This window comes from Narcine bancroftii, chromosome 1 (assembly GCF_036971445.1).
Source record: "Narcine bancroftii isolate sNarBan1 chromosome 1, sNarBan1.hap1, whole genome shotgun sequence".
In the NCBI taxonomy this organism is placed as follows: Eukaryota; Metazoa; Chordata; class Chondrichthyes; order Torpediniformes; family Narcinidae; genus Narcine; species Narcine bancroftii.
The window spans coordinates 417,685,952-417,710,141 of record NC_091469.1 but is presented as its reverse complement, the minus strand read 5'-3'; the positions used below and the strand labels follow the sequence as shown (position 1 = coordinate 417,710,141).

The following is a 24,190-nucleotide window of genomic DNA, read 5'->3' as shown; positions in this document are numbered from 1 at the left end:
GGGATGGAGTTAAGGGAGGGCCAAGACTGGCAGCTCCATGTTCCAAGCTACAGCTGTGATGTCAGGGGAGAAGGGGATGTGGCAAGAACATCACAGCAGTAATTAGGACATTTCTGGGGTATTGTCCAGTGAAGCTCTTTGGGTGATCTCTTTAGTCAGCAGGAATTAGTCAAGCAAATATGTAAAGATAATAGATAGCTTTAAGAATGATAGGGTGAAAAAGTAGATGATTTTATCTTCCCTAATATTGTGTCCATTGAAGTAGAGTGACACAATGCCAATCTCACTCCAAATCTCATTATAACTATTCAACATACCTGCACACCCACCAATACTCCAAAACTCACATCCCACAAGTTGTAAACATATGCACCCATTAGTCAATGGCAAGAATCATACAAATATACTGCACCACATGTCGCTCTTTCGTGGAACAGATTGAAATGATATACTAGGCAGAGGTTGAATTGTCTGGAGGAGATGGTTCAATTGAATGTGGGGTTGACAATCACAGAATTAGAAGTTAACAGATATTCAAAAATGATTTTGCATCAAGATGCAATTCCCCTTTCACATCATACTTCCTGGAAGGAGCAATTAAAAGTACCAGATATTTATTAACATCTCCTGAAATGATCCAGAGGTGAACTTAGTACAGTGAGATATGGACCTTCACATCATCAGCAGGCTGGACAAGCGTGGAAGCAGGTTTTGGGATCTTACAGGTGCAGCTGATAGAAAGCATGATCAGGATTTAGAAATATATACACCATTTAAAATCACTTTTTTCTGGAGTTGAATCTGATTGTACAATTTCCCAGTCAAATTACATCACTCTGTAAATTTGACTCGGTATTTCAGTTACAATTCACATTTGTGCAATGACGTGATTTCCATCTATATCATGTAAGGGGTGAAATAATACTTAAGTGCAACATTTTGTTATAGTTCAGATCTTTTCTCTTTTCTCTGAATTTCTGGTTAACTGTCTTTACATCCTTACTTTTGCACATAATTGAACATTATTTATTACTGAATATTTATTTTCAGTATTGTACAATTTGTTTGCACTTCCTTCTTGTTTACATTTTTCTCTTTTGAATACTCATCTTCATAGAGTATTTTTGCATTACCAAAAAGTAGAAATTCTGCCCAGCCTGCAGGAAAAAGGATCTCAGGGTTGTATGTGATGTCATGTATGTACTCTGACAATAAATCTGCATTTGGCCTTTTTAGATTACACATCATCTTATTGGGCACACACCAGCTGCTGACAGGAGGATACTCAACATTGATAACAATTCTATGTTGATCTTCCACTGGAATTTTACAAAAAGCTTTCTTTGCCTTTCTAAGCCTTGCATTTTCTGTTATTAGTGACTCCAGAAATGTCATACATATCTTCATGATTCCAGATGGTTAAGGTACAATTAACCAGAGATACTTAAAAGGAGATGGATCATGTCATTAAATAGCATTGCCTTGGTAAGACAAGGAGACTAGATATCTCAATATAGATGACATCACAATACTGGTGCAGCTGTGGTAGGAAACTAAATTTTACATCTCGTGGAGGAATGTCAGTAAATGGCCAGTGTTATCCCTGTCAGGAGCAGATATATCCTGGTGTCCTTCCTCATGGTAACCACCAAATTGAATACATGGCATTACTTGTAGATGATGACTTTCATTGTTTCACTTTTGTTTTTCCTCATTTTCCACCACAATAATTCTGCAGATGAACACACAATTATTTATGCATTTACTCCAGGGAAGTTTTCCCATGACAGAGTTCTAGTGACTGGATGAGGGTAGATCTTGTTCAAATGTTGGTGAAGCATAAATAAAGAATCTTTAGAAAGGCTCCCAATATTTTTACTGTTTAACCTCCAGCATCAAATGGATTAAACTCTGGTTGATCACTGTTTTGGGAAGTCATTCACTGAAATGATCATCATCAACTTCTCTTTAAAGAGTAAAAAAAAAATTTCTACTAATGTATGACGGAGAGCATTCTGGCTGGTTGCATCATTGTCTGGTACAGATGTGTCAACACTCACGACAAGAAAACTTCCAGAGGGTTGTTAACTCAGCCAGCAACATCATGAGCACCAGACTTCACCCCATTGAGGACATCTACAAGAGGCAGGGTTTTAAAAAAAAAAGCAGTCTCTATCGTCAAGGACCCCCACCACTCAGGCCATGCCTTCTTCACTTTGCTACCATCAGGAAAAAGATACAGGAGCCTAAAGACAAGTGCTCAGCTACACAAGGACAGCTTCTTCCCCGCTGCCATCAGATCCCAGAATGATCAATGAACCAAAGACACTGACTTTTCGTGTACTATTTTTAATTATTTTTGTAATGTGGTTTCTATAAACATTTTTACTGTGATGCTGATGCAAAATAATGAATTTCATGACTTGTTGGAGACAATAAATTCTGACTGATTCTGATCTCTGACTCGATAAATCCTTGAACTCAAGATCTCAAATTTGATGTAGTTCATTGCTCAACTATTAAACTTATTATTATGCAAGATCTAATTCTGGTTTTATATGTTCAAAAGATAGAAATTTCATGGAATTTTTCAAATATAATTTTAGATTGGAAGGAAAATATTTTGTATACTTTCTCTTCTAAATTGTACCAAACCTCATTGGAAATTCACAAGAAAGTTCTCAAAACATGATCCTGAGTTTGATAGACCACTGCTCTGTCAAACCCACCTATCCATCCTCTGACTGTTTATACTGGTGACCTCACACCCATTTCCGGACATGGATCCTCAGCTCATCCACCAATCTCCCAACTGTTCACTCTTTCAAACCAAGACCAATGCTTGTACCCAATTCTGATTCAGTCCTAATCTCTGGTCTCCTTTCTCACCGTTCCCATTACACAAATACCAAGTCTGCAAAATTAATTTTATATGCATTCTTGTCCATGAACACCTGGATATTTCATCCACATAAGCACTCCAGAAATAGCACCACATTAATGGTGTCGAAACAATTCATCATCAAAATAATAGCTTCGCCCTCCGATCTGTGTGTGTGTGTGTGTGTGTGTGTGTGTGTGTGTGTGTGTGTGTGTGTGTGTGTGTGTGTGTGTGTGTGTGTGTGTGTGTGTGTGTGTGTGTGTGGCCACCCAGGCTCCATCTGAGCTCTCTTGTCAGCACACTATTCTGTTCTCTCTCTCCCCATAAATGGTTTAAAAATAAAATAGAAAAAATATTTTAAAATGTGGAAAAAAATCTTACCCCCAAAAAAATTTAAAGAAAGAAAAATCCAACAAAAAAAAAGGCGGGTGGGGGTTTGAAAATCCGAAATCAACAGGAAGATTCTCAATGTCTCGGGATTCGAGAGGGAGGGGGAAAAAAAACAAATTTAAAAAAAAGGAAGAAACCGATGTCTCGGCAAAAGGAAAAGAACCCGCGAGGGATCGTCACCAAGTACCGTGTCACCGTGTCCAGCCACCCACCTGGGATCCTCGTCAGCCCCGCCGCCTGCCAAGCCCCGCGACCCTCGTTGGCCCCGTTGCCGTGAACCCAGCTACCCCAAGGGCTCGCTCGATTTGTGGGCGTCCTGCACCCCGACGTGACCAAGGCCATGCTGGACGAGAAGTTCTCACCGGCCTGGCCCATCCTCTCCATCCGCGTCTGCAGGGACTTGCTCGCAAGTCAACTTCCAGCAGCCGGCTGACACTGAGTGTGCTTTGGATACAATGAATTTTGATGTTATCATGTGGCCTTAACGTGACCCCTCTTTGTGGAAATCTGGAGTTGGCAACATCTTCATTAAAAACTTGGATAAATCATCGATAACAAAGCATTATATGACACATTTTCAGCTTTTGGAAACATACATTCTTGCAAGGTAGTCTGTGATGAGAATGGTTCCTAGGGCTATGGATTTGTTCATTTTGAGACCCATGAAGCAGCAGAATGAGCCATTGAGAAAATGAACGGCATGCTTCCTAACGATTGTAAAGTTTTTGTAGGTCGCTTTAAATCCCGCAAAGAGCATGAAGCTGAACTTGGAGCCAAAGCAAAGGAATTCACCCATGTGAATACATCAAGAACTTTTGGGGAAGATATGGAAGATGAAAGGCTGAAAGAAATCTTCAATAAATTTGGAGCATTCCTGAGTGTAAAGATTATGACAGATAACAGTGGAAGATCAAAGGGGTTTGGCTTTGTCAGTTTTGAAAAGCTTGAAGATGCCCAAAATGCTGTTGATGAAATGAGTGGAAAGGAAATTAATGGGAAACAGGTTTACTTTGGCCGGGCCCAGAAAAAGGTTGAGCAGCAGACAGAACTGAAGCGCAAATTTGAACAGATGAAACAGGACCGGATCACAAGATACCATGGCGTCAACCTTTACGTCAAAAGTCTTGATGATGAGCGACTGCGCAAAGAATTTTCGCCATTTGGTACAATTACAAGTGCTAAGGTGATGATGGAACATGGGCGCAGTAAAGGCTTTGGATTTGTCTGCTTCTCATCACCAGAAGAAGCTACCAAGGCTGTTACAGAGATGAATGGCCGGATTGTTAGCACCAAGCCATTGTACGTTGCTCTGGCTCAACGCAAAGAAGAATGTCAAGCTCATTTAACAAACCAATACATGCAGAGAATGGCCAGTGCCAGCTGTTCCAAATCCTGTTATCAATCCTTACCAACCTGCTCCACCTTCAGGATATTTCATGGCAGCTGTCCCTCAGGTTCAGAACCATTCTGCATATTACCCAACAAGTCACCTTACACAGTTTCGACCAAGCCCTCGATGGGCTACCCAGGGTTTTAGACCCCAACCGTTCCAGAGCATGCCTGACAGCATGCGCCCAACAGGCCCCCGACCACCAACCATCAGTTCCATGAGACCAACTTCAGCTCAGGTGCCTCGAGTGATGAGCACTCAACGTGTTGCATACACAGCAACACAGACAATGGGACCTCGCCCTGGTACTACTGCTCCTGGTGTTCGTTCATTTACACAATACATATATGTTGCAGGAGTTCGCAATCCTCAACATCTAAATACTCAGCCTCCAGTTGCTATGCAACAGCCTGCAGTTCATGTACAAGGCCAAGAACCCTTGACTGCTTCCATGCTGGCTGCGGCCCCTCCCCAAGAACAGAAGCAGATGCTGGGTGAATGCCTTTTCCCACTGATACAGAGCATGCACCCAAATTTGGCGGGTAAAATTACTGGTATGCTTCTTGAGATTGATAATTCTGAATTGCTTCATATGCTGGAGTCCCCAGAGTCTTTGCGCTCCAAGTTTGATGAAGCTGTTGCTGTTCTGCAAGCCCATCAAGCTAAAGAAGCGGCTCAGAAAGTAGTTGTGCCAAATGCTGCTGGTGTTTAATTTTTCAAGAGGAGAGGAGGACAATGAAGCTTGCATTACTGAAGAAAAAAAATCTAAACATTTGAAAAAATTGTTAATTAAAAAAAAAAGAAAGGAAACCTCTAAGCTTATCAAACAAAGTCACTACTGGGGCTGGCACAAGTGATGTTAGTCCTCGATTTAATGGGAAAATATTTTTAAAAATTGTAAAATGAAAAGTTTTCTAGGCCGGGGTAGGTGTTTTATGCACAAAAATGTTTGATGCATTCCTTTCTTTAAAGATTTGTAATCCATTACTGTGGAAATGCTCAGCAGATCCACACTGTGTTTAGTTGGCAGTGTGTTTGATGGCTGAGCATTAGAAACTGAAACTGAAATTTGGATTATAGAATGCTTGCTTTAATAAAAATGCTGAATAAATAAAAGAAATAATAGCTTCAAATTTCCACCTCACAAATAACAGTTTTCATGTAATACTCATCATCAGCTTTTAGATTAAAGAATTCAACTACAACATATCCATAATACACTTACTTAATTGGTCACGTATGCATAAAATGAGAGCTGATTTGATTTCCAAGCCCATCCAGTTGCCATCTAATTTTAATATGTTGTATAGTGTTTATAATGATGAGGTTCAAGCTGTAAAGATTTTATGGGATTAAATTGTGGAATAACAACATTATTAAAGTTGACTGGAGTGACTAACAGACCCCTCATCATTGCAAAGCCCTCTCTATGAAACCTATGAAAGACTCAAAAACAAAATGTATACAAGGCAAAAAAAAAAGTATTCTAATAATCTAACCCCTTCCCTTGTGAAGTTATGATTAAACAAATATTTCTTTAATGTATGAAAGAAAGATCAACCAAACCATAAAATAGGATCCAATAATCTTATAAATTCTGAAAATAATCAAGGAAAGGGCCCCATAAATTTAAAATGTTAAAATTCATTAAATTACTAGAGCATCTAATTTTTTCCCAAGATCAAGCATGACATCACATCAGAGTATGGGTAGGAAGAAATCCCAATCTTCTTTTATTAATATTGAAGGTAAAACTCCTAAATTGAAACTATCAATTTATCAATCAATTTTTTTTCAAATTAGCAGTAGCGAGAAATAATATTGCAATTACTTGGAAATCGGATACATTTTTAACTCTGCCAAGGTGGCATGCTGAAAATCAAAGTTGTATTCCTTTGGAAAAAAATTACTTGTAATTTAATAAATACTTTATGCTTTTACAATTTTGGTCCTCATACACTCAAATAAAGGGATTAAATTTGTAGCAATAACCTTTTTATTCTTTTAGCCCTGCAGAATTCTCCTCTGTATGTTTATGTTAGAACTGATGAATTGTACTGCATGATATCTCTCTGCAAACCAAAATTCTTTATTTTATTTTCTCTTTTCTTTCTTCTTATCTTTTTATACCTAATTTTTTTTTTAAACTTTTTCAATTTGTACATTTTTTTTCTTTTTTGGGGTGGAGGTTGGGTGGGAGGGAGGGTTTTGAGGTGGGGTGAAAACCATCCTGCATGTAATTAATTTGTTTTTATATCTATATTATTTTAATAATTTTAACTACTGAATGGAGTAATAAATAAAATATATTTTTTAAAAAGCATATGTGTAGGAGGGACAACATCTTTCCATTTGTTTAGTATAGCTCTTCTTGTAATAAGGAGAACAAAGGCAATTACTTGGGATTGTAGCTCAGACAAATTTAAATCATCTGACTTACTCCAAATAGGGCAAGGATTAGGAGCCTGTAAAGGTTAAAACCATGTGTTTTTTAAAAAAACTCTTAGTTAATTTTGTGCCTGTATCTTTAAAAGAGCTATTGTTTGTACAGAGTTTGTACATTCTTGTAGTACTCCAGCCAACTAATGGCTTGCTCATTATTCTTCAGCACATCAGGAAGTGTGAGCATGAATTTTTCTGTGTATCTCTTTAAAGTTTGAGCTTCTTTATATGCATTTTATATCTCTATCATTATACAGTAAATGCTTTGTTATTCATCATTATGAAAGTCTAATGCGAAGCTATCAAAATGTTTATATGTTTTATCAACGAGTTAAAGCTACATAAAAACAACAATCACAGATTTGATTTGTTCGATTAAAGAGGTCTAAATTCAGAATATCATAGCTCATGCTTTTGGAAGTTGATACTTTGAAATTAGGATATATCAAAATAAGGAAAGTGTCATCTACAGCCAAATTAACATTAAGAATTAAAGACAAGGTACAGAAGATACTTTCCCAATAATTGAAAAGCAAGGAGCACGACTAAAACATATGAATTAATGTACCTTCTTCAGCCTTCCATCTATACACTGACGAGAAATTTGAATAAAATTTAGCCAAATGAACTTTGGAAAAGTAAGCTTGATATACTACTTAAAATTGCAATAATGAATGTTGGGCACATAAAGGTGAATTAACCAATTTCAAAATAGAATCCCATGAGGCATCAGAAAATTCTTGTTGAAAATCTTGTTCCCATTGTTTTTTCCAGTCTTGCCCAGAGAATCATCACTGGACATCAATAATAGCTCAGAGAACAGATATCAACTTTTTGGCATTTGGTTTAAGATTATAAATCTTCTTTATAATCTTTAATTCCAAATCTTGATCTTTAATACCAAGGAATTTAAAAAGTTCCTAATCTAGAAATATCTTTAAAAAAAAATGTTTAATTGTTTTAAATTGATAAGTTAATTGTTTAAAAGAGGCAAATTTTTGGTCAATAAAAAGATCTTGGAAAGATTGGATACCAAACTCTAAGCATTGACAAAAACCCAAATCATGTAGCAAAGGTAGGAAAAAAGAATTAGCTAAAAGGGGACCAATTAATAAAAATCTGTGGCATCCAAAATGTTTTCTAAATTGAAAGCAAATACTCAACGCATGTTTAACAATAAAATTTAGGGTGATGGAACTCAAACTATCGAAATGAGGGAAATAGAATCAATTTCAAAATTAATAAAATCTGTCTGCCTTTGTAATGAATCCAAAAATTAATACATCTAATATTAGCTGTCAAATAATAGAATCTAAAATTAGTCAATGCCAATCCACCTTTTCTCTTAAGTATTTTGAAGTTTTATTAAGTTGAGGGCATTTATTTCTGTAAACAAAGAAAGAGATGATAGAATCGAGCAACTCAAAAAATGTTTTGGGAAAAAAGACAGATAGGGCTTGTAAAATAAATAGGAACTAAGGTAGGATTTCATATTAATAACATAAAAACATCCAATTAGAGACATTGAAAGAGAAGACCACTGAACTTGGGATTTCTTAACATGGTTCATTAAAGTTAGAATGTTCTCCTTAATAAATTGTTGAAATTCTTAGCAATATTAACACATAAATAATTAAATTGATTCTTCACAATTTTAAAAGGAATGGTAAAATCTAGAGAGCTAGAGTTCAAGACAAACAACTCACATTGCAAGTCCTGAATTTTTTTGAGGGGGTCATTGGAAGGCCCAACATGAAGCCTATATGGTGATATCTCAGAATATCGAATAGCAACCTTACAGAAAACATAAATTAGCATGAAGGTGGCAGGTGACTCAACAAATACACAAAAGGTACTATAAATCTGAAAAAAAAAAGAAAATATTGGAAATATTCAGCAGGTTATGCAATATCTGTGAAGAAATAATCAGATAAATTTTGTCAAAAACCTTTCATAACAGGATAAGTTGGAGGTGAACAGATGTAAGATAAATGGGATGAAGGAGAAGAGATGCTGGAGAATTAACAAGATTTGTTTTTGCATCAAAGGTTTAAATTAAAAAAAGGGAAGATACCAAGAATTATTTAAATCTATAATAGGCATAATAGAAATCCTGAGTGGAAACAAACAGTTGGTGATAGGGGAGGGGAGAAATAGAGATGATAGTACAGCTAAATTTCAATTAGGACTCAGTGGGTCAGAACAGTTGACTTTCACTCATAACCCTAACAGGGATGAAATTGTTGATGGGTGTTGATGAAATTTACTTCGGAAACTAATGACGGATAATTTTGCCTGCTTACATCTTAGTATCCAATCTCATTTAAACTCCATCTGATTCATTATTTTCTGGTGTCTTCCTCCTCTCATTCTCTCCAAATTAGTCCTAGACAGGGACCAATGCATAAATATGTTAGAGGTTGTCAGTCTAACATTTGTCCGTCTAACAGTGATTGTTAACCATTTGGAGCAGATACATTTTATTTGGATCATGCCAAGATGAAGTTGCTGAGACATTTACAGACAAGTTGTCATTTCCTGTGCATTATTAGGATTTGCCTACATTTACTTAAAATGATTGCAGATCAAAACAGAAAATGCTGGAATTGAAATGAATTATTTGTTGTCATGCGCTTCAACTGAAAGACATTTGTTTTGTGCTATCGGGCAAGTCAAATTATACATCGTACAGTAGGCTGACAAGAAAAAATACAATAGTGAAGGGTATAGTGTCACATTGAACACAAGTGTAGGGTATCATGTGGAAGAAAAAAGGTACAGTTAAACAGTGCAAGGCATCCTCTTTCCTTATTGGGCGATCCATTCAAAAGTCTGGTAACAGCAGGAAAGACCATCTTTGAATCTGGAGGTATGCATTTTCAAACGTATAATTACCCCCCCCCCCCCACAAGAGAGGGTGAGATAAGGAGTAGGAGAAGAGATTGTGAACGGGATGAGATCTGTCCTTCAATATGTTGGGTACTTATTCGAGGCATTGGGAGGTGAAGATAGAAATGATAGAGGGAATAGTGGTTTACAGGATGGAAAAATGCAACAGGTTTTAAAAAAATCTTGTTTTTCCCCATTTCATAAGACTGTGGGAATGGTATTAAGAGCAAGGACATGCTCCTCTTGCAGAATGTGGATGGTCATGGAAGCCCTGATAACTTCATATGTAAGAAGTGCACCCAACTTCATCCCCTCACAGCTAGTGTTAAGGAAATGGAGCTGGATGAACTCTAGATCATCTGGGAAAGGGTGTTAGACATGAGTTACAGAAAGACAATCAGACATAGGAGGCAGGAGCAAAGTATCTAGACGACAGTCAGGAAAGGGAAAAGGAACAGACAGCCAGTGCAGAATCCCCCCTGTGACTGTTCCTTCAATAACATGCATACTATTTAGAATACTTTTGGGGGAGGCAGGTGGTGACCTATCAGGGACAAGCCATGCTGGTCAAGTCTCTGACACAGAATCCTACCCTCTGGCTAAGAAACAGAGAGAGGAAAAGAAGCGAGCTGTAGTGATAGAGAATTGAAAAGTGAGGGGCACTGAAGAGGTTCTAAGCAAGAGATCAAGAATCCCAGGTGCTAGAGTCCAGGATAAAGAAAGAGTTCACAGCATTCTCACGAGGGGGGGGGGGTGAGCAGCCAGATGTCATAGACGATGTAATGACATATGTAGGAAGGGTGACGAGCATTCCTACAAAGAGAATTCAAGGAGTTGGGTGTGAAGTTGAAAAACAGGACGTTCAGGGTTGTGATATCGGGATTGCTACCTGTGCCATGTGCCAGTGAGGTTAGAAATAGATGAGTAATGCAGCATAACACGTGGCTAAAAATAACTTGCAAGAGGGAAGAATTCATATTTCCGAATCATTGGACTCTCTTCTAGTGAAGGTGGGACCTGTAACGACTGGATGATTTGCATCTAAACTGGAGGAGACTAATATCCTTGTGGGAAGGTTTGCTGGTATTGCTCAAGGGGGTTTAAATTAGATCTGCAGGGGAATGGGAACCAGAGTGGCAGAGTAGTTAGTGGAGTGAAAGAAGAAAAATATGTTAAGACTCCATATGGACACAAATCAAAGGGTTTTATGTGGTGGAAATAATGTTCTCAAGTGCATCTATTTCAAGGAAAGGAGTATTGAGTGAGTATTCTTTGTTTGTGAGCTGTGGTAAATCAGTGCTGTTACACGGGAAAGTCAGAAGAGCTAAACGCAGGGATCGGCACATGGAATGGTGACATTGGCATTAGTGAAACTTGGTTGCAGGCAGGACAGGACTGGCAGCTCAATGTCCTGGGATTCCGTTACTTCAGACATGATAGGGTGAGAAGGATGAAAGGGGAGGAGTGGCATTGCTCATCAAGGAAAATATCACAACTGCTCATACAGGCCAAATGAGAAGGCTTGTGTCCTGAGGCTATATAGGGTGGAGCTGAGGAATGGGAAAGGTATGACCACTTTACTGGGGTAGTATTATAGACTATTCAATACTCGGTGAGAATTGGAAGATCAAATTAGCAGGGAGATAGCTGACAACCAAACAGAACAAAGTTATGATAATAACTTTTCACATATCAACTGGGACTCTCACACTGGATAGCTTAGTTTTTCAAATGTGTTCAGGAAAGTTTTCTAAATTAATATATTGAGAAACCACCTTGAGGGAGTGCAATACTGGATGTCCTATTAGGGAACGAGGCAGGAGAGATGACAAAAGTATGTGTGGGGGCCTAGTGACTAGTAACACCATTAGTTTCAAGATACAGTGAAGCCACGTTCTAATGCGATCATTGGGGTCCATAAAATCTAATCACAAAAAAGCAGGGTCACGCTAAATCAGGGTTTCACTGTATTTCCCTGTTTAATTTGTATTCCTACATCATTTCCATTTCTCCTTTATTTGGAAGATATTCTGTATACATTTTAATTCAGTCCAGAGCCCGATGCCCCCACTCCTGCTGAAAGCCTGACACCCGAGTCCAATGACTCATCATGCCACATCCACATTCGCTTAAGTCGGGGCATGTAAAATAAAATATCGGGATTTCACTGTAATTATAGATAAGCACAGGTCTGTCTGATCCTTGGGTTGAGATTCTAAATTGTAGAAAGGCCAATTTTGAGGAAATGAGAAAGGATCTAGAAATCATGAATTGGGCTTGGTTGTTTTCTGAAAGGATGTACTTGGTAAGTGGAAGGCCTTAAAGGTGAAATTTTGAGAGTACAGAGTTTGTACATTCTTGTAGTACTCAAGGCAAAATTAACACGCATAAGGAATGTGGGTTTGCAAGGGACACTGGTAAGCTGGTTATGAAGAAGAGGTGTATGGTAGATATAGGCACTTGAGGAGTACTTGAGGAGTATAAAAATGCAGGAGAAAACTAAAGAGGGAAATTAGGATGGCTAAAAGAAGATATGAGATTGCTTTCACAGACAAGGTGAAGAAAAATCCTAAAGTCTTCTTTAGAGCAAAAGGATAGTACAAGGACAAAATGGTCCTTTTGAAGTTCAGAGTGATTGATTATAGATGACGCCAGAAGAGATGGGGCAGATGTTAAATGACTTTTTTTTGCATCTGTATTTATTCGGGAATGGGGCACAGAGTCTGCAAAAGTGAAGCAAACAAGAAGTAATGGAACCAAAACATATAAAGTGGAGGAGGTGCTTGTCATCTTAAATGAATAAAGGTACATAAATTCCCAGCACCTAACAAGTTATTCTTTTGCAGGCTAGTGCAGAAATTACAGGGGCCTTGGCAGATATGTTTAAAATGTCCTGAGATGCAGGTGAGGTGCCAGAGGATTGGAGTGGAGCTCATTTTGTTCTGTTATTTAAAAAAGGTCCAAAATATAAAGTAGGAAATTATAGTGGGCAAGCCTGACACAGTAGTAGCTAAATTATTGGCAGTTGTTCTATGAAATCAGCTATCCAAGTATTTGGATCATCAGGGACTGATTATGGATAGTCAACATGGCTTTGTGCATGCTAAGTCATATTTAACATATCTTATCAAATTTTTCAAGGAGTTTACCAGGAAAGGTCATGAAGAAAAAACTGTGGATGCTGTCTCTATGGACTTTAGTAAAACCTTTGAAAAGGTTCCACATGAAAGATTAGTCAGGAAGGTTCAGATGCTCAGTATTCATTGTGAGGTAGTAAACTGGAATCAATATCGATTTTATGGTAGAAGCAAGAGATTGGCAGTGGATGACTGCTCTCTGACTGGAGGTCAGTACCCAGTGGTATGCCTCAAGGGTCAGTGTTGGGTCCAGTGATGTTTGTCAACTATATCAATGATCCAGATGATAATATGGTAAATTAGACCAGCAAGGTGACAGATGACACAAAGATTGGAGGTGCAATGGACAGCTAGGTAGGCTTTCAAAGTTTGAAGAGGGATGTAGACCATCTGAAAAATATGGGCTGCAAAATGTCAGATGGAATTTAATGCAGACAAGTGTGAGATGTTGCCTTTTGGAAGGACAAACCAAGAAAGGACATAAATAGTAAACATTAGAACACTAAGTAGTGCAGTAGAACAGAGGGATCTGGGAATACAGATACATAATTCCCTGAAAATAGTAATACATAGAGCTTTTGGAACATTGGATTTCATAAATCAAAGTAATGAATACAAGAGTTGGGAAGTTGTACAAGACATTGGTGTAACCAGATTTGGAGTTTTGTTTACAGTTGTGGCCACCTAACTACAGGAAAGCTATCAATAAAATTGAATGAATGCAGATAAAATTTATTAGGATGTTGCTGGGACTCGAGGAACTGAGTTAAAAGGAAAGTCAAGTCACCTTTATTTAGCATTCATACCAAAACCACTAATAGCACAGTAAAGACAAAAATAGTGTTTTTCCAGGACAATGAAACTAGTAGTAATTAACTATTAGGTCAGAATTCAATAAAAAAAAATGATATACTAGGTTAACTAGGATAAAGGTTAAACAGGTTAGGACTTTATTCCCTGGAGCAGAGAAGATTGAGGAAAGATTTGATAAAGGCATTTAAATTTATGATGGTCATTGATAGAGTAAATGAAAGTAAGCGTTTTCCATTGAGGATAGGTTTGATACAAAGCAGAGGACATGGGTTAAGGGTGAAAGAGGAAACGTTTAGGGGAAATATTTAGGGGGAACTTCTTCATGCAAAGAGTGGTGGGAGTGCGAAATGAACTGGCATCTGAATGGTGAATATGGACTCAATTTCAACATTTAAAAAGAATTTGGACAGGTACATGGATTGGAGGGGTATGGAGGGATATTCAATGGGTACAAGTCAGTGGGAAGAGGCAGAATAATAGTTTGGCACAGATTAGAAGGATTTAGGGGCCTGTTTTCTGTGCTGTGGTATTCCATGGTTCGATATCAGGCAGAATTTAACAGGTGCCAGACCTGAAACCTTAACTGTTTCCCTTTCCAGATGTGCTGTCTGACCTGATGAACATTTCAAACATTTTAGTTTCAGATTTCCAGCATCTGCAATTAATTTTTTTTTTTGCTGATCGTCTTGTTTTATTCACCAAGTATAACACGATCTTTTTTTTAAAGCAAAATTGGAAATTTCCACCTTTGGGAGAAAGGAATGTTAACAACTACATTTAGTATTTTGTGCAGTTCAGAACACTGAAGCCTAGAAATTTAGCTGTGCATCCTTAAAGAAAATGAGCATTGCATAGACAGAAAATGCACTTTCATGCAGAAATGAAATTTGAACATGTCTCTCAGTGATATAAATCCAGTTAATAAAACATTACATTTCGAATGTGAAAACTTTGTGCACAAGTGCACTGTTTTCCAGCTTTCCCAAATGATATCCATTATAGAATGCCAAAAAAACTTTCCAGTGAGACTTTTAACCTCATGTCTGAACTGCAACTTGTGCTGTTTACTTGAAAATGTAACAGCTGTTAATGCTCAAACTGACATTTCCCTCTTGCAATTAAGGGGCAGAGTTTTGTCCAACTCTATACAAACCTGAAAAACTGACCCAAACAAGGATCCAAATCACCATACCCAACAAGTTTCCCCTTTAAATCAAGTGGGCATCACTCCAAAAAACTCCTGCCAAAGGCAGAAATGGTTTTATGTCCATTCTATCACTAAAAAGCTGGAGAAAGAGACTACGTTTCTACTGGGAGCAGTCTGCAGGACACAAGTGTCCTCTGTAAATTGCAGAATACTCAAGAGCCCTATGACACAGCATAATATCCTTTCTGGCTATGCCACATATTACAGTTTTTGTCATAACAGCGACATACAAAAAGGGAAATTATTAAGGGAAATTCAGACTCTGGTCAAGAGCAAGAAAAAGGCTTTGGGGCAGGTATTCACAGATAGGATCAAGTATCTACCTGGAGGAGTTCTAGGGTGCAAACTAAAAACAAAAATCAGGTGGTCAACAAAGGAACAGGAGATAGTCCTAGCAGATAACAATGGTGTTGTGCCAACCTACTTAAACCAACTCCACAATAATTGAATCCTTCCCCACCTCACACTCATGACCCCCATTTTTCATACATCCACGATCTAAGAGTCTATTGAATATCCTGATTATACCAGCCTGCACCATCACATTCGGCAATGCAATTCAAGCATCCACCACTTAGTGTAAATAAAACCCATCCCTCTGACAGTTCCCTTAAACTTCCCCCTGCTCTCATCTTAAACAGATATCCTAGTAGTGGCTATTGTCACAAAAAAAGGTTTCCGCTTTCCAACCTATGCCCCTCATAATCTTAAATACCTCTATTGTCACCTCTCAAGAGAAAAGTTAGAGCTCAGTTTACCTTTCTTCATTTAGCATATTGTCTAATCCAACCAATATAATGGTAAGGCTAGTCTGCACCTTCTCTAAAGCTTCCACAGCCTTCCTGAAATGAGGTGACCAGAAATTAAAGCAATATTTCAAGTGTTGTTGAACCAGAGTTTTATAAAACCACCCTTTCTTTGCAGAAATCTTGAGGGATCTATGTACTTGGACGCCAAGATTCTGCTGTTCCTCCACATTGTTAAGAATCCTGCCAATAACCACATATTCTACATTCAAGTTCAACCTTCCAAAGTGCATCACTTCATACTTATCCAGATTGAATTCCATCTGTCACTTCTCTGCCCAACTCTACACCTTGTCTATATCCTGTTTTTTTTTGTTTATATACATGTAGAATGTCTTAAGATTTTCCTTCAACCAACTTGCCAAGGTCTTCAGGTGCCATCTAAGAGCTCTCCTAAACCCTTCCACAAGTTCCTTCCTGACTACCATATAAATCTCATGAGCCCTTCCTGACTTTTATTTCCTATACTTTATATATGCTGCCTTCTTCCACTGGACTAGCTGTTCCACCTCCCTTGTCAACCATGGCTCCTTTACCTGTCTCAGTGGGACAAACCTATTCAGGAGACTACACTTGCTACCAAAACATCCTCCACAACTCTGCTACATATTTCCACAAGTATATTTGCTCCCAATGTACTCTTCCTGCCTAATCCCATCATAATGATCCTTTCACCAATTAAACACCCCCATTTTGTCTACTCTTATCCCTGTCCGTAGTTATTTTAAAGATCAAGGGAGTTGTCATCACCATCTCTGAAATGTTTCCCCACTGAGAGGACTGTCACCTGACCAGGTTCATTACCCAGTACTAGACTCAGACTGGCCTCTCATTAGTTGGCTGGTCCACATACAGTGTCAGGAATCCTTCTTGGACACATCTGACAAATTTTGCCCTATCTGAACCTTCTGCAATCAGGAGTCAATATTTAAAAAGTTGAAGTCTCTGGTATCAACAACCCTGTCACTTATGCATCTTTCCAAAATCTGCTAATTTATTTGCTCCTCAGTGTTTCCTGGGTATTTGGGACCAACATAACACTGCAAACAGAGTGACAATTCCCTTCCTGTTTCTGACTTCTACCTATGATGACAATGCTCAAACCCTACACATCTTCCCTCTCTGTAGCTGTGATACTATCCCTGATTAGCATCAACACTCACCCCTTTTTACCTCCCTCCCTATCTCTTTTGAAACATTTAAACCCCGATCAAGCATCAGAGTTCAGTCCTTGCTAATACTCTGTATAGGCCACAATATCATAATTCCATGTACTTACTAATCCATGCTCTCAGTTCATTGTACTTATTCTAATACTTCTCACGTTAAAGTGAACACATTTTATCCCATTAAACTGACTGTATTTAGGCTCAGTCTACTGCTTCTCCTTCTTTATAGTCTCACTAGACATAGCATCTACCATTCCACCAACAACTCCATCATCTGAACGAACACTCCGATTCCCATCCCCCAGCCAAGCAAGTCTAAAGCCTCCACAACACCTCTAGCACCCTTTATAGTTCAGGTGCAACCCATCTCTTTTAAACAGGTGATACCTTCCTCAGGAGAGATCCAAATGATCCATCAACACCTTAACCACACATTCATTTGACACAACTTACTATTCTTGCCCTCAGTGATGAGTGGCACAGTGAGCAATCCAGACATGATAACCATTGTTCTGCTTTTTAACTTCTTTCCCAACTTTCTAAATTTATTCTTCAGGAACTCATCTGGTTTCCTCTCTCTGTCATTGGTACCAACATTTGGCTGCTCACGCTCCCTCTCGAGAATGCCATGGAACTCAGCCCCTGACTCTGGCACCTGGGAGGCAATACACCATCTGAGAGTCTCAATTCTTCCCCCCACCCCCCAGAGAATTACATGTCCGTCCCTCAAAACAATGGATCCTCTATCATTACTCTCTTCCTCTCTACTGTTCCCTTGTGACTAGGGTGGCCATTGCAAAGGAGGACATGGTCATGGGTTACTGCACAAATATATACATACATACCTATACACACACACACTTTGCATTTGTTTTTTTTTTGCAATACCATTTAAATCTTATTAAAAAAATATATTTTAAGTTCAGGTGAGGTGCCAGAAGAGTGGAGGGTGGCCAGAATTGTGCCTCGATTCAAGAAAGCCTGCAGGGTAAAGCCTGGGAACTACAGGCCAGTGAGCCTGATATCTGTGATTGGTAAGTCACTAGCAAATGTTCTGAGGCAAAAGATATAGAGTGTATGCACTTTGATGGAGAATGGATGATTAGGGAATTCATAAGTGGGAGGTAGTCATGCCTCACAAATTTGATTGCATTTTTGAAGATGTAACCAAAAAGGTTGACATTGTGTATAGAGCTGTGGACATTGGATAGATAGATTTCAGGAAGGCATGCAATAGGCTGCTATGGGAGGTTATATCGCAAAGCATCCAAGGCGAGGTATCTGAATGGATAGAAAATTGGCTTCATAGAAAAAAAGCAGAGGGTAATGGTGGAAAGCTCTTTCATGGACCAGAGGCCTACGATGAGCTGTGTGCCTCAGGGTTCGGTGCTGGGTCCATTGTCGTTCATCATCTATAACAATGATTAGATGAAAATGTGCATGGCTTGATTAGCAAGCTTTCGCAGGACATTAAAGTCGTTGTTAGTGTTGACAGTAAAGACAGTTACTAAAAATTGCAGCAGGATCTTGATTGCTTGGCCAGGTGGGCAGAGGAGTTGAATTTAATACAGAGAAGTGTGAGGTGTTGCAGTTTGGAAGGTCTAACATTAGTAAGACATACAAAGTGAATGGTTGGGAACTCCGAATTGTTGTAGAGCAGAGGAATTGAGGAATACAGATACATAGTACCTTGAAAGTGATGTCACAAGTACATAGGATTGTCAAAAATGCTTTCAGCACTTTGGCATTTATCAGACAGATTATGGAGAATTGAAGTTGAGAGATTATGTTGCATTTGTATAAGACATTTGTGAGACCACATTTGGAATATTGTGTTCAGTTTTGATCCAATTGGAAAAACACTGCCAAGCTGGAGAGAGTGCAGAGATTTATGAGGATGTTGTCACAACTCATGGGCCTGAGATATAGGGATGTTGAGCAGGAAAGGGCTTTATTCATTTGAGCACCAGAGGATGAGGGAAACATCTCATGGAGGTGTACAAAATCAAGAGAGGAAGAGATCAGGTGAATGCAGCCTTTTGCCTAGAATAGTGGAATTGAGAACCAGAGGACATAGTGGGGAGAGAATTAATACAAATTTAAGGGGCGTCCTTTTTTAGTTTGCACAGAGAGTAGTGGGTGAATGAAATAAAGTGCCAAATGATGTTTTTGAGGCAGGCAAGTCAAAGCAACTTTGCTGCCTCTCACCACTGCCTCTGGATTAAAAAGAAAACCTGCATGTAAAAATGTTGTGTCAAGTTATGAGGTTGTGCAGTTTGTTGGGAAATGTCCACTCCTTGGATTATTTCAGTTTTTACAGAGATGTTGGCTAAGAGCAGTGAATTGTCTCAATTTTGAATTAAGAGCTGATGTGAAAGTCAGAAGTTTATACCTTGAAATGCTGTTACATAAATATGAAAGTTTGTTGTTGGAGCAGAGCACAAGGCAATGATTTTGTTCTTCTGTGCCTATCTTACAAGCAGATACTCGTACGTAAAAGGATCCCTTTGTTAATGTTTTCATCTCTCATCTAAAACATTGATTAAGTAACAGAAGAAAGTTAGAAGTTATCAGCTTTATCCTGTGACATGACAAGATGTCAATTTGACTCAGATAGTGATACTAATGAGAAGCGAATGGGTTTCGTCAAAGGATGCTGCATAGAATGCAAGGTTTTAGAAACAAGAGGAGATTGGATATTTTGGGTTTGTCGTCACTGAAGGAAAAGAGACCGAGGGGTGACCTTATTGAGGTCCATAACATTATGATGGGCATAGGTAGGGCAGATGATGAGAGTATTTTCCCACAGGTGAGGGAGTCAAAACTAGAGGGCATAAGTTTAAGGTAAGAGAGGAGAAATGTAAAGACTTCAGGGGCAAGTTTTTTCCCCCCACAATAAGGGTGGTGACTGCAAGGAATTTGCTGACAGAAGAGCCAATAGAGGCAGAAACAATTGGAGAAAGAAAAATATGAAGGACAGATACAGGTAGAAAAATAAATGTTCAGAGAGGTTAATGTGGGCAAATGGAATTAGCATTGTGGTCAGAATGGACAAGTTGGGATGAAGACTCCATTTCTTATTCTAACATAAAAGCTTGTCATTTGCAGCTCTAAACTATTTCATTAAAGCGCACAGAGATCGAATATAAAAATGGCATTATTAAAGGTGCAGGAAATGATTATGTTAATTTGTGCTTCAGGCTGCTTGCTAATGAGGTTGGGATATGTGTTAATCTCAGGAAAGGAGACCTCATTTGATATCATGCTGCATATTTTTTCCTTACGTACACAATAACGGGATGGCCTTATGATTTGAAATGACAGGCTAGTTCTTGCTCTACATTTCTATCAATCCCATGCATATTTGATTTATGGCATTCTGACATTTGTGCTAAACAAAAAATCTGTATTTAACTTTGTCATGTTTCCTTAAACTTAAATCTAGCAACACATTATAGAGCCTTAGAGTTCAGCAAGAACAATGAGCTGCTTTCCTCATGGAAAAGTTTAAAAAACCTTCCTTGCACCTACATTTTATTGTTAATACTGGCTTTGCTCCAGTTCATGCCAATCTCCATAGCAACCTTCTCTGTGGATACAATAACAGAAATCTGATGCAGCTGCTGCCAGCAAAGCACTGCAATCGTTTGGCTGCCAAAATGCTGGCCAGAGCTAATCCCAGCACTCATGCTGGATTTCAGACAAGGTGCATGCAGCTATTGGATGAAGATGTAGAATGATATTAGTCACTAAAACATCTGGAGCCTATCTTAAGGAAGGCCATGCACCACAGGGACTAAAAAAATTTGCATTTTTGTCAGACAGTGCAAGATATCTCTGATTACGTCGGTCTATAGTAATCTGTATTTTTACAATTGAGTACTTGTTCCCAAACTAGAAGTTCTACTATGTAAAATAGCCTGTTGTCCCATTCCCTTTGAACTTCATGCAGAGCATTGTGGTCAAGTGACATCATCAACTACTGATAGCAATAGCAGAAGGGGAAAGAATCTAAGCATGGAAGTTGATTTTTATTTAACTGTCTAGTGACAGAGGAATTACATAGATTATAAAAATGTATCCTGATAATTCACTCAACTAAATAGGTTTCCTTGTGGTTCTAAGAAAAGTGGAATTTGGAGGAAGATTAGAAGTTTTAGATGAATGACCACTTAGGAAGAACTGTCAGGAAAAATTTTCCACCTTCATGCCAAAGAATTTGAATAGCTGTCTGATAGCAATAAAGAGCTGGAGAAATCTATAAAAAGTACAGTTTCTGGCTTGGTGCCAAATTATGTTAATTGCAACTCACAAATTTGATCTGCCCATATTTAAGCCAAATTTGGTTTTCTATGTTAAAGTTTATTTGTCACAAAATATCCAGACAGTAAAAATCCAAATGCCATAAATCCAGACCACCTGAGAATCAAGACCTCTCAAAAACTCTGGCCAAAAATCCATCTGAACTTCCTGACAACTCTCAGCTTTTGTGTACCTGCATGCATGGCGTAAGCTCCACAGATGTACTGCCTGAGAATCTGGAAAGACCCAATTCCAAGCAATCTGGATTGTAGGACTTTTTATTGTACTGTTAGTTTGCATACAGACTAACAGGTTATTTCTACTGTTCATAGAGTCATGAAAAGCACAATTTAAAGATTATAGGATTGTAATGAAAAAGATCAATTCACTCCAAGCAAGGGCAGCACGATAGCACTGTTCTGGGGTTCAATCCGGAGCTTAATGGCTTCAGGATAGAAATTGTCTTAAAGTCTGTTTGTGCTTACTTTCACCACAGTAACAGGCCATTTCGGCCCAATAGTCTGTGCTGCTCAATTTACACCCAATTAACCTACACCCCTGGTATGTTTCAAATGGTGGGAGAAAACTGGAGCCCCAGGGGAAAACCCACCCAGACACAGGGAGAATGAACTAACTCCTTAAAGACAGCACAGGATTCGAACCCTGGTCCTGATCTCTGGCACTGTAAAAAGCATTGCACTAATCATTATGGCAACTATGCTGCCCCAACACCAGCCAGCTATTGTGGTTTTATTGGCAAATTTGAAAATGATGTTGGAATGGTATTTAGGTTGTGAAGGGAGGATAGTAGTGGACTGGGTATGCTTCCTTGAGGAGCACTAGAGTTGAGTGCTTAAGCAGCTGTTATTTTTAAAAATCAATTGATGGGGTTAACCTGTCAGAAATCACCAGGAAGGGGTGGTCTTCCACTAGAAGTGAGGGCATGAGTGCTTTTGACATTGAAAGAGGGACTGCTCTAAGATGAACAAATGATCAATTTCCAGATCTTTTTTTTATCTGAAAGGTTTAAATACATTTAAAAATAGTGTCCAGAGCAGTGTTAGTAATCTTGCTTGGTTACAGTTCTGGAGATGTCATCACACAGACCATTTGTGTTCATTAATGATCACAGTTGATCTCTATATCAGTTCTACACAATGCCAATTCTTGCCAACTGGAAGGTGTTCAAATGTCTTTATCAACAGTACAGTATGTCCATGTCAAACAAGATTCCCTCATAAGCTAACACATTGTTAGGTTCAAATTAAAAAATAGATGTTATCATTGATGCAAAGGTTCCTTAGGGATGCTGAAACTAATTTCTGAGTACATAATTCCTAAAGACTCAAGAAGGTTGGCAGAGGTATCTATAACTGGATCCCCAACTTCCTCATCAGAAGACACCCAATCAGTGCATATCAGCAACATCAGCTGGTCCTTGCTGACCCACGAATGCATAGCCAAGATCGGCTCCAACACAATAAATACATTTGATAATAACACCACAGCTTTTGGCCAAACAATAGGCTATGAAGAGTCAGAATATGGAACATCCCAACTCCTGTACTTAATACTTTGATTTATGAAGGCCAAGATTCCAAAAGATCTTACAACCCTATCGACTTGTGACACCACTTTCAGGGAATTATGTATCTGTATTCTCAGGTCCCTTTGTTCCACTACATTCCTCAGTGCCCGACTGTGTATGCCTTACTTTCAAAACTGTCCTTCCAAAATGCAACAACTCACACTTGTCTGCATTTTTTGGGCTAATTTTTCCAGTTCCAAATCCATCTGCAAGCATTGAAAGCCTGTTCACAATGCCTCCAATCTTGGTGCCCTCAGCAAACTTGCTGATCCAATTTCCCACAATATCACCCAGATCATTGATAATAAACAACAAAGAACAATGGTCCCAGCACTGATCTCCAAGACACACCACTAATCACAGTCCTCCAGTCTGAGAAGCAATCATTCATTACTACTCTGTCTTCTCCCATTTCGCCAATTTTGAATCCAGTTTGCAACCTCTCCATGGATACCAGATGTCTGAATCTTCTGAACTAACTGCCTATACTCTTAACCAGATTGCTAATATCCCTCGAAAACCAAGTCTCCCTGTGCCTGTTAACTTTGCCTTTAATCCTGACAGGAACATGCAAACTCTGCACTCTTAAAATTTTGCCTTTGAAGGCCTTCCACTTACTGAACACATCCTTGGCAGAAAACAACTTACCCCAATCCTCTATTCCTAGACCCTTTCTCATTTCCACGAAATTGGCCTTACTCCAATTTAAAATCTCAACTCGAGGACCAGACCTATCCTTATCCATAATTAACTTGAAACTAATGACATTATGGTCACTGGACTCAAAATGTTCCCCTTCACATACTTCTGTCACCTGACCTGTCTGGTTCCCGAGTAGGAGATCAAGTATTGCATCCTCTCTCGTTGGTAACTCTATATATTGATTTAGAAAACTTTCCTGAAAACATTTGACAAATTCCAAGTCATCCAGCTCTTTTACAGTATAGCAGTCCCAGTCAATATGTGAAAAGTTAAAATCTCATACTATCACCACCCTATGTTTGTTACATTTGTCTGCTATCTCTTTACAGATTTGCTCCTCCAATTCTCTCTGACTATTGGGCAGTCCATAATACAAACTTATCAGTGTGGTCACACCTTTCCCATTCCTCAGCTCCACCCATATGGCCTCTGTAGACAAGGCCTCTGGGCTGTCCTCTCTAAGCACAGCTGTGA

General features: G+C 38.7%; 1 protein-coding gene and 1 pseudogene across 6 annotated transcripts in view; one reads left to right on the top strand and one right to left on the bottom strand.

Moving 5' to 3' along the window:
• LOC138751586 (RNA-binding motif, single-stranded-interacting protein 3) overlaps nt 1–24,190 on the bottom strand; it is a 1,523,265-nt gene that overhangs the window by 1,010,710 nt on the left and 488,365 nt on the right. The window lies entirely within an intron of this gene.
• LOC138753331 (polyadenylate-binding protein 1 pseudogene) lies at nt 3,573–5,373 on the top strand (annotated as a pseudogene).